Here is a 12,607-nt window from a genome sequence, read left to right as displayed (position 1 = left end):
CTGGGATATTTGATTTACAATTTTGAGCATAAATACCCCCTCCATTGGAGTATTGAGGATGGATTCCTAGACTCTACTATAATATTGAACTTTTGGAATAAAGCGTTGTTTGGAAAAACTGTTGCATGGCTTACTGGATGAAGAATTGAAATAGAGGACTTGTCACAAACTTCTTGAATCAACCACTAGATCAATAAGTCCTCTCTATCTTGTGTTTTAAAGTTTTCTTGTTTATTATATCACCTGTGTTTCATAATCTGAATGATAAAGAAAATATTAATTTCACAATATGCTTGATTGCACTCTGTTTTCAGTCATTATTTTTCTTTGTGTTTTCTTCAGAATTTGGATAAGCAATGAAATCTTAATTACTCATGTTTCCTGGTTCTTTCATGTTGATTATTTGCTAAAGAATACTTAACTGCTCCTTATCAGTAATCATCCATTTTCCCTCTTTAAATAGGTTGAAGGATTCTTAACTGCCCTTCACCCAATTTGAGCCCATTCCATCTGTTTCAAGTCTTTATTTGTTCCCTGTTTGACTACCTTGCTCTGTGAAGCCATCCTCTGTTAAGAAACCAAATCCAGAAATCCATCTTCTTTGACTCCATTAGCCCAATAGACTGAACTACTCTGTTTTACCTCTCTGTTCTATTGAATCTCACCACCCAAACTCAAACAAAACTCTTAAACTTCATAACTAGCCTAATACCTTTAAAAACAAAGCGAAATCATAAAGAGAGAGCCCTCTCTGGATATAGATTGGCTAGATTCTGTATCTAAAGGATTGGTCTGTGATTACCTCGGCCTCCTTTCCCTTTCTTACAACTTTTGGGAAAGCCTGAGTGATAACAGCCATCTGAAGAAGCAATTGTAGAAGCAATGATGGCTGATGAAAGACCAAACTCTAGTTTTTCTGGACCACAAGGGGCTACTTATGGTTTAGGTGGGTCTACGAATCACTTTAGGCAACCTGGTGCCTTCAAAATCCAGGGAATTATTTTTACAACATTGGGAATTCCGCCGACACCGGGTGGAATCCTCAGGGTCCTCCATGACTACCCTTTTTGGCAACGTTAAACTTGCCAGATATTTCTAAATTGGCTAATGATCTGATTAGATATAACTCAATTTGGCCTCCGGTTCTGAGAAAACTTCCCTCATACATACCTAAATTTGAAGGGAAGACTAGTGAAGATCTAGGTGACCATGTAACCACTTTCCACTTATGGTGTTCGTCAAACTCCCTAATAGATGATTCAATCATGCTGAGATTATTCCAACGTACCCTAACTAGAAATGCGGCTAAGTGGTACATTGAACTTCCAGGGGGAACCTTCGCTTCTTTCGACGATTTGGCTACAATATTTTTGAACCATTTTCAGTTTCCTATCTACTATGATGCTGGAACTGAGTTATTGGCTAATTTTCACCAGGATCAGGCAACCCACATTTCAGATCACATCCAGGAATGGAGGAGAAGGAAGAGGCTCATTAAAGCCGATATTCCACAAGAATTCCTTCTTGAATGGTTTCTTAAATCTTTACAACCCGAGATCTCTAAGGATGTGTCGCTCTCTGGTGTGTTCACCGAAGAACAAGCTATTTTTAGGGCCTAACAGTTAGAACTTATATATTCTCAATATGGGGTTCTTCAAAAAATTATGCCTGATGCTCCTACGTCCAAGGTTTATATAGCCAAGCCGAAGCCAGGTCCCCACACTGACGGGCTAGTCGAATCGATCGATGCTAACACGGTGTTATAGACATTTTTGGGCACTACAACCCCAAGCATAAATGTCCATAAACCAAGGGCTCCTAAGTCTCTAAAGGTGTTGTTCCAACCCCTAAAAGAACAAGGTCAACTGATTACAGCTTCTCCCAGAAGTTCTCCATGAAAAACTACTCAGAACTCGTCAAAACTGGACCATTTCACCTGCTCCATAGGCAAAGTGCGTTGCATCCCACCTAAATACACACAGTAGGTGCGTTGCATGTCAAAAAGCCCTTCTATGGGGTGCGATGGGTGAGAAGGGACAAATGGCAGGGTCAATCTGCAAGGTGGAGAGGCATGGAATCTTCCAGAAACTTCTCCTGTGACACTTGCCTCTCTAAATTCGACCAGGGATGAGTAAGAGATCATCAATCTCCAAGTGGAATCAAGAACTATCAGAGGGACGACACTAATCAAATCTCAAAAGCTGACTCACCTCCCTTGCAGACATCTATATATGGATCCCTCATCCCAGAGATCCAGAGGCTGGAATTTTGTATCTTATAAGGAAGTGATGCTGGTTTATTGGTGCAATATCATAGTGTTGGGTGATCTAAGCTTTTCATGAGGTGAATAAGGGCTTCTTGCTGAGAGGATGATGCTGGGTCAGAACAATTGGTTGTAACTCTCTTGGCTCTTTCTTGATTATCAATAAAGCTATTCAAGTTTTCCTCCATATACTTGTGTGATTGATGTTTTATGCATTTGTATGGTTAATATATGTCCGATCCTATATTGCTTATGATAATAGATCTATGTTCTCGTATAGTGTTATGTTGCCTTGATTCTACAGGTACTCTGTGAAGCTGGGTACACAAGAAAGCAAGTAGCAAAGGACTATTAGAAGAGAGAGGAATCGAGCAAGGAACCAAGCGCAAGACAGAGGTTGGTCTCCTTTATTCTTCTCTCATCTATATCTCATAAAGGAAAACGAAAGTAGTTTTAAGTTTGTTTGTTTCTAAGGTAGCTACCAGCCTTAGTGGGATTAGCAACTCCGTATAGACACTATTCCCGGTAACAAAATGGCGACTCCACTGGGGAGCGAGTAGATTGTTTGTTCATCTACATTTGTTTACTTTATAAACTTATAGACGGAGCCTAAAGTCAAGCCATCTAGCCTTCGAACTGCATTTGTTATGCAAGTGCAAAGTAGATCAATGTTGCTTCTGTCAATCTCTAGGTTTTGTTTATGAATTAAACAATTGATTTACAAACTCTCTAATTGCCCTTGTGGTGGCTCTAGTAACCTCCTTAGATCTACCCCTACGATTGATTTACTGATTACCACTTGCTCGACCAAAATCCCTGAACTGAACTGAAAACTGTGACTCGGAACCCAATCAAAGTCTCGTCCCTGGTCCAGCGCACTGTCTTTTCTGTGAACTTCAAATGCAGTGCACTTCCCGAGTGTAGTAGGTGCGTTGCATTTCAGTTTCACTGTGTTACAAGTGCGCTGATCAGACAAGGCCTTGTTCCTAAATTTTGGTTTCTGTGTTCACTCTTTTCAGATCTACTCAGGAGTTTTGCTGCCTGTAGTCAGTACACCTCTGTTTGAAACCCCTTTCCTTGCTGTTATTCCACCTCCATTGTGCAAAGAACTGTAAATGTTTTTATGTATTTTTGAGTCATTTTCATTTCTCCTTTACAAAGAAGTAGCGTAATTGTACTGTCGTTTCTTGATTTGAAAGTGTCGCAAGTGTCGTTTTCAGTCATAGAAGATAATCTGATTGTTTTTTATAGTCGATTACCCTGTTACTCTTGTATTTGATCTGAATTAGTAGTTTTTTCTAGTGTCGAAAGCAAGTTTTCAATTCCAAATCGCAAAGTGTTGTCATTGTCCTCATTTTGTTTTGAAAATAAACTTGTTAGTAATTGTCGCTTTGAAAAATAATTCAGATTTGTGCTTAGCTTTCTTTTTATCATTTACACATTAAGAAGGTTGAAAATAAATACATGCATGTGCATTTGCATTTAGACTGTTTGTTGGTTTGATTTAGGACAGTGCATATAGTGTGTGCTCTTTGCTCTATGCTGAAAGAACGCCATTTCTCTTTCCTTAGTAGCTAGGATTTTCATTGCACAAAGAAGATAAAACGATTGTTTGTCATCTTAGATTGCATTTTAGGAATTTTACATCTACATCACTCGATGAACCTGAAAGGCAAATTTCTTAAGCAAGATCAACTATAAAATAAATTTAATGAATGTAACAACGCTTTGGAACCTAACGCACAACATCTATAAGTCTAGGCTAGAGACTTATTCCGGCGTTGTAAAGCCTGGTAACTGTTGTTTTCACTGTTGGTTGGGTGATTCCTCCACTTTGAGATGATAAGTGCCAATATGGACTTGTGCTCCCACGTACCGTTGAGTATATTTTGGGAGACCACAATAGGCTTAATCCTTTATCCATAGGAAGCCGTGTCTGTCGCCCTATCGATCGCAATGCACTGAACACAGCATTCGGGAAGACTGACTGCCGTACCGTAAAAAGTATTCTACAATTTTGGGATTGGTTTGGTAATCCCTCTGTCTAGATTTCCAGAGCAGCCCCTTTCGTTCCTTTTCAGACTCCTTAACGGAAAAGGTCCATCTGAGCACTTGTCACTTCAGGCTCATTAAAAATCGAAGGCGACTAGAGTCATCTTTTGTTTTTTCTCGACTCTTAAAAATTGAAAAAACAAGTTGTGTCAAAGCGTCTAAAATTCATCTAATTCAGAAACATATTTCCCCTTGATTTTTAGTTGATCGAGTAACCACAATCGTGGAATAAAGTCAATTGAAACCCCATCGTTCGTGGAGGCTTACGAGTCAACCGTCTTTGTCTCCAGAATCGAAACTGTTATGAACAAAGCAAACTCGTTTAACCGGTTCCAAATCCCCTGGTAAAGTTAGAACAAGTGTTCCAACACCATCAGAGTCTCTGGTTACTCCAAACATTTCTGGTATCCCTCCCTCTATAGAAGAAGTTCAGCAGCCACTGAAGGACAGTAGCACTGATCCTAGTGTGAGGGTAAACACTTGTGTTACTGAACCAGCTCCATCTATAGCTGATTAGGAGGGTGTTATTCCCCAAGCACCTGTCGCTGCAGATTCCATACCTTCTTCGGCACCAGAAATATTTTACGGACCAGACGGTCTACCTCTTCCACCAGGTCTGATTGCTATAGAAGATATTGTGTAGGATCCTCCATCTAGTGCTCCATCGCAATTTGGAGTCGGGATCACTCTGTATCCTTCTTCATCAGAAATTAGTCTACCGCCATCGGAAGCTCCTGTAGAATCGCTAGGCAATCTTTTGGATAGACTAGAAATGTCTGAACAACCGTCAACATCTAGGACTGTGTCGTCCGACACAGCGATGGCAGAATTTCCTGTTGTCACTCCAACAATGTTCGCCGGTATACCATCTGTCCCAACTAGCTCTCAATCGCTAGAAGGGGCCCACTCAGGGGCTATTTTGACAGTATGGTCCATTCCTGTTTGTTCATCTGGAATAGTATCCGGAAACTCTTATGTTGAGTCTCAACAAATTGATCCTTCAGGGTATCAATTTGGGCAGTCCAGTCCTCAAAGGCAAACAATTCCTTTAAGTACCGGATTACCGCCATATGGGGGGAAGTATACCCTTTCATTGTCTCCTCCGGGAGGACAACCATACAGGAGTTCACAAAAAAATTTAGGTTATACTGGAATTACATCTAGCAGTTGGGTGCCAATACTGCCTCAACAACCAAGAGTTGTGTATTCAATGCAACAATGTTTACCTATGTCAAATATACCAACTACGCCAGCTATTGTGACGGTGTCGCAAGTACAAGCATTGCCTATTGTATGTCAACCTCAGGTTTCTCAGGTTGTAATGCAATAGCCCCTTGTCCCTGCAATTCACCCACAATCGCCAACTAGTGGAATGACACAGGCCCAAACAGGTACAATTACCCCACATCCTGGTCAAACAGTCAGTATTGGACAACAGAACATGGCTTTGCAACCATGGCTGGTGCAATACCAACAACCTCAATTCCAACAAGTATACCAAGGATCTGAGCAACAAATCTTTGCAAATAGTGGGCAGCCGTATATTCAAAACGGTCAAAATCAACCATTCTATAATGGTTATGCCCATCAACCTTACCAAAGTTACCAGCATCAAATGCATTATGCTGGTATGTAAAGACCAACTGCTCAGGCGATTCCATCTTATCTTGGGTATGCTTCACCTAACCTGAATCAACAGTTACCCTTCGTGGCGACTTTAGAGTTACCGGATCTAAATCGGTTAAAAAACAATCCAATCGCTTACTCCCCTTAGTGGCCAGCGATTCTGCATAAACTTCCGTCATATATTCCTAAATTTAATGGAAATCCAGGTGAAGATCCGTCAAATCATTTGATGACCTTTCATCTGTGGTGTTCATCAAACACCCTGAACGATGATTCGATTAGGCTTCGCCTTTTTCAGAGGGCGTTAACTGGTTCGACAGCAAAATGGTATATCGAATTGCCTAGAGCTTCGTTTGACAACTTCAGTACCCTAGCCACAACCCTTTTAACCCATTTTCAGATACCGATAAGGAACGAAACAGGAACAGAACTTCTTACCAATTTCAAGCAAACAACAGCCACTCACATATCTGATCATATTCATGAGTGGCGATGTCATCGTAGAATGGTAAAAACGTATGTTCCTGATCAACTTTTAGCTGAATGGTTTATTAAGTCTTTGTTACCTTCCATTACAGAAGATGTGGCAAAAGGAGGAGTTGTCACCGAAGAGCAAGTTATTGCTCGTGCGCAATATTTAGACTTGATTTATACTCAGTCTGGCACGCTCTACGATAAAATCCCTGATGCTCCCAGACCGGAATTTTCAGTCCCCCCTCCTCCTAAATCGAACAATGACTCTCATGCCGGCGATGGCGTGATTGGTGTGACAAACACGAAATCGACAAAGGCTACATCTAAAAAGGCCCGTAAGATTTCCAGTCAAAATGCGAAGGAAGAACTTCTCGCCTCGGAAGTAAATTCCATCTCAACAGATAAAGGCAAAGAAACCAAGCAACCAGGAGGCAAGAAGAAAAACAAAGGGAAGAAGAAGAAACAGGAGGAATCATCACCTGAAAAATCTTCTTCAAACCCTCCTAGAGATAGGAAACCAAGAAATCCATGCATAATATGTGATGAGGATCATTGGACGAAAAATTGTCCATTTAAATCTGAGCTTAAAAAATTCTGCAAGAATTCAAAAACCTCAGCAGTATTAACTGATCTGTTTCCAAATCCAGGAACAAATATGGTTGACAGTGGAAATTCTTCCTCGTCTCAAGTGCTGATGTTGTCAATTTCGAAACAGCAAAATGATGCTTGGATATCGACAAGGAATAAATATTATGGGAATCCACAGCTGTCGAACAACAAGGATAAAGATCAACCCAGTAGTTCGACAACAACTTCGACAGAAGTTGCGCCACCCATCATTCTTGAACTGACAATAAAACCGCCAAAGGGAGTAGTACACAAGTCGACATTTAATCCTCGTGCCAGAGTGGCGCAGCATTATAATATAGTGGAAGATCTGGCCCAATCTCCATCCGCTATGTCCACACTTGAGGTACTGCAAAATTTCCCATCCCAAAAGTAGGCTTTATTATCAGCTATCGGTGGGATAGACCCAAAGGATTCTAATCTTGTGTCCTTTAATCATAAAGGATATGATCCTCAGTTACCAACTCAACTAGCTTTCCTCATTCAAGTGAAAGCCCTCAACAAAACTGTTCATCGAACAATTATTGATGAGTGGGCATCTACATGTATTATGTCGATGAGTTGCTGGAAAACTTTAGGATCTCCAACCTTGTCGAGATCTTCAACAACATTAAAATCATTCGACGGACGAACATATACCCCATATGGTATTCTAAGTAACTTGGAAGTTGAACTAGGAGGGAAGACAGTAGAAATAGATGTCGAAGTAATCAACGAAAACCTTGATTACAACATCCTACTGGGAAGACCATGGATATATGCTATGGTTGTTGTTGTTTCGACCTACTTTAGAAAGATTGCATTTCCCTTTCAAGGAGGGATTACAATCGTCGATCAACAAACTTTCCTCCCCAATGGTTCCCAAGTTACGGGAAGCATTCCGATGATCCATGGAAGCCCCCATTCGCTTCAAAATATCAGAGTATGCCTGCTAAAAGACCCTATATTAATGGGAACTTTTGCCCTTCCGCCTCCAATCAATCTGGTGGAAGTAGTGTCGGTAGGAACCTGCAATATGATATCTTCGATTGAAAATATCTCAGAAAACGATATAAACATGGATCATACGCAGGTATTGCCTCCAAGCCCAATAGAAATATTGTAGCAATCAATGTTTCTAGTATGGGAGGCAAACCCAAATCAACGCTCATCAAGCGTTTGGATAGATAGGTCTAAGGAATATGGCACCCCTTCAGATCCTTGGTCACAAGTGCATTACACCGACGAAGGAATTGTTCAATCAATGGTAATTGAAGGGATGCCATGGGAAGATTACCACCATCGTTCCCATCTTCCGAATTGTAAAGAAGATACTCCCGATGACCTTCATCATCCGTCAGTTTTTTATTTCCTATCAAATATTGTAAACACGGTGGATTCCGAGCAAAACTTGTCCAACATTGAAGAGACTATCGCCATACATATCTCAACCAAAACAGATGTTGTAGAGAATATTTATGTTGTCAAATGTTGTTCTCGTTCAGAACTGGAAATATATAACGCTCTTTTTCACGAATTCAGATATTTCCTTGCTTGGTCATATGATGAAATGCCAGGCATTGACTCAAGTGTAGTTGAACACGAAATTAAGATGTATCCAGATGTCAAACCAGTACGACAACGGCTACGGCAGGTGCACCCCAAGAAAGTCGCTGCCATCAAGGCAGAAGTCGAGAAGCTTCTTCATGCTGGTTTCATTTACCCAGTTCCTCTAACCGATTGGGTATCGAACGTTGTTCCTGTTATGAAAAAACAAGGAACGATTAGAGTGTGCATCGATTATAGGGATGTAAATCAAGCTTGTCCAAAAGAAAACTACCCTACACCCTTTATTAACCAGATAATTGCTGAATGCGCCGGATGCGAAATCTTTTCATTCATGGATGGATTCTCCAGGTATAATCAAATAAATATCCGCCCACAGGACCAGTCAAAGACTGCATTTATTTGTCCGTGGGGCACATTCGCATATCGCAAATTACCCTTTGGTTTAAATAATGCAGGGGCAACATTTCAGAGGGCAATGAATTATGCCTTCCATGACATCAAAAACATCGTTCAACCATACCTCGACGACCTTCCGGATCATTCACGAAAGTGGACCGATCATCCACAGCATTTGAGAGCAATATTTCTACGTTGCCGACACTAAAGATATGACTCAATCCACACAAATGTGTGTTCTGTGTCAGTTCTGGTCATTTACTTGGTTTTGTAGTCTCAAAGGATGGGATTCGTCTCGACCCATGTAAGGTTCAGGCAATCATAAATTTGCCTCCACCTTCAAATTTGCTTCAGATTTAGAAACTCCAAGGGAAAGGAAACTTTCTGAGGAGGTTCATTCCAAATTACGCCGAACTTGCTAAAGGTTATACACGTCTATTGAAAAAGGAAGTGCCCTTCATTTGGGATCAGGTCGCGCAAGTTTCCTTTGATGCTTTAAACGAATCCCTAATGAAAGCATCATTAATGTACGCTCCTGATTATCAAAAAGACTTTAACCTGTATCTGGCTGTAGCGAATACGACCATCGCAATGGTTTTAGTTCAAGAAGGCAACGGAATTGAACATCCTATATATTATTTAAGTAGGAACTTAAATGATACAGAAAGAAAATATTCTTATGTTGAAAAGCTAGCGCTCACAGCTGTTCAAGCGATACAGAGATTTTGACATTATGTCCTCTTTCGAAAAACTACCATTTTGTCAGATTGCAACCCCATGACTTATATATTGTCGCGACAGTTGCTGGGGGGAAAATATTAAAAATGGATAGCAATTCTACAAGAGTCTGATCTGGAATTTGTAAAATCCAAGTCAAAGAAAGCCCTAGTTTTCGCAGAATTATTATGTGATCTCCCATCATCGTCCAACAATGAAACATCCCAAGAAACAATCGTGGATGAATCTTTGTTTCTGATATCTTCAAGCAATCCATGGTATGGAGATATAATCATCTATCTCCAAACCCAAAAATATAGGCCTAACACCTCCCGCTCCAAACAAAAACGTATTCGATACCAATCAAAAGACTACATGATCGTCGGTGACATACTTTACCGTCGTGGTATCGATACAGTTTTGAGGAGGTGCCTTACCCATGAGGAGGCCGAAAAAGTCCTGAATTATTACCATTCAGGTGCGTGTGGGGGGAATCAATCCGGTTACGCTACAGCGCAAAAAAATTTACGAGCAAGATACTTCTGGCCAACAATGTTCAAAGATTGCATAACCGCAGTCAGAAGTTGCCATGCCTGTCAAATTTTCGATAGCAAAACCAGAAGACCACCTGCACCTCTGCAGCCAATAGTTGTTGTTGGGCCATTCGCCAAATGGGGCATCGATTTCATGACATGTAACCCCACCTCGACCGGGGGGCATGGGTATATCATAGTCGCAGTGGACTATTTTACCAAATGGGCCGAGGTGATGCCTACATTAGATAACACTGGTGAAACAACTGCCCTTTTCTTTTTCAATCATGTAGTCACCAGATTCGGCGTTCCACAGGCTATATTCACAGATCATGGATCACATTTTCGCAATCACATGATGGTCGAATTAGCTGCCAAATTAGGGTTGTCTCACGATAGCTCTACTCCATATTACCCGCGGGCCAACGGACAAGTTGAAGCAATCAACAAGGTCCTGAAGTGCATGCTGCAAAGGATGATTGGAGTCCACAAAAGGAGTTGGCACCTGATCCTGTACTCGGCCTTGTGGGCATACCGAACATCGGTAAGGAATGCAACTGGGTTTACACCTTTCCAACTGGTATATGGCCTAGAAGCAATCTTACCAGTTCAGTGTGAAATCTCGTCCCTTAAACTCGCAATCGACCTTCTCCGCGGAACTTCAGAAGAGGAGGCTCGTTTCTTGGAACTAATCTAATTGGATGAAACCCATCGTGATGTCACTTTGGCTAACGAAGCCCATAAGAAACGAGTCAAGGCACATTTTGACAAGAATGTCAAACCACGTGTCTTCTCGGAAGGTGACTTGGTCTTGCTTTATGACCAGGAATCCGATAAATTGGGAGCAGGTAAATTCAAGTCTTTATGGATGGGCCCCTATATTGTTAAACGTGTATTAGCAAAAGGAGCCTACGAGTTAATGGATTACGATGGGATTCCAGTGAACAGCAAAAAATACCACTGATGTAGCCGCAGTATATTTCACTTGGTTTACCTCCACCGACTGAACCACGAATGCAGAGATGGGTCGACCATATGTCCAGGCATGCTGGTCAGTCTTAGATTTTTTTTTGATACCTTCTTCGGGTGGTTCGATCGTTAGGAGATGGTTTTTTCTGAGTATCCATATGCTGGTATGGACTTCTAGGGTGACCCAGATTTGGTACTGCCGGCTGGCGAGCAGTGGGGTGCCATTGGTAAATTCTTGACCATATTTCTGTTTATCGTTTCTCTTTTATAATGTCCTTGTGCTTTATTCTATCAAGACTAATCAGAATGCATGTGCTCATGCAGATGTTGGTCCCATTCGGCCAGTAGTATGCCTGAGAGTGCCAGCTGCCACTCCAGCAGGAGACGTTGTGGGAAGGGCTATCCTTCACAACCTTGATGTGGTCGAGACTCTTTCAGCATTACAGGATCAGGTCAAGGGTCTCACTCTCGGTATTCCAGATGTGAGGACTGACGAGCTGCCTTTGAGGTTGCAGTGACATACTACTGGTGTGCCAAGTCGATGGACTAGGCTTTTACGCATGATTGCACAGGCGGTGACTTGTTATCACCAGCATCATTAGACTAGGGTGCCCCCTAGCGTTTTGAGTTTTGGGTCATTTGACCAATTTTGTCTTGGTTATAGAACATTATGTGTAAACCATAAACAGATATATATATATATATATATATATATATCAAAATTACAAGAACAAGTGCAACAAATGTCACGCTCACAAAAGCTAACAGAAGCTAAGATAAATGGCGTGGAATCTAAGATAAATGGCGTGGAATCTAAGATAAAGGGCATGGAAGCTAAGATGGATGATTCAAAGACAGATTTGAAGAGAGACATGGAAGATTTGAAGACAGATTTGAAGACAGACATCCCGAAGCATCACATTCCACAATAAAGGTTTTTGTGAAGTCCGGTGTAGCTAAGACCGGTGCTTGGCACATTGCCTCTTTAAGATGTTCAAAGGCCTTTGTTGCTTCCGGAGTCCATGAAAATGCATCTTTCTTCAATAATGTTGTTAGAGGTGCTGCTATTCTCCCATAATTCTTAACAAACTTGCGATAATACCCTGTCAACCCAAGAAATCCTCGCAGATGCTTTATGGATGTGGGGATTTTCCATTCCTTATTGGCTTTAATTTTGCTAGGGTCTACCTTAACTCCTTCATGAGATACAATATGACCCAAATATTCCACCTCCTGGACTCCAAAGAAACATTTGGATCTTTTTGCATATAATTGTTTCTCCTCCAATAGTTGTAGCACCTTGTCAACATGTTCAACATGATCCTTCCAAGACTTGCTGTAGATTAGTATATCATCAAAAAATACTAACACAAATTTTCTAAGGAATGGTTTGAAAATTAAA

This window comes from Pinus tabuliformis, chromosome 9 (assembly GCF_031772625.1).
Source record: "Pinus tabuliformis cultivar Carrire ecotype Pingquan chromosome 9, CPIR1, whole genome shotgun sequence".
NCBI classification, from domain to species: domain Eukaryota; kingdom Viridiplantae; phylum Streptophyta; class Pinopsida; order Pinales; family Pinaceae; genus Pinus; species Pinus tabuliformis.
Note: the sequence above shows the minus strand (reverse complement) of the source record.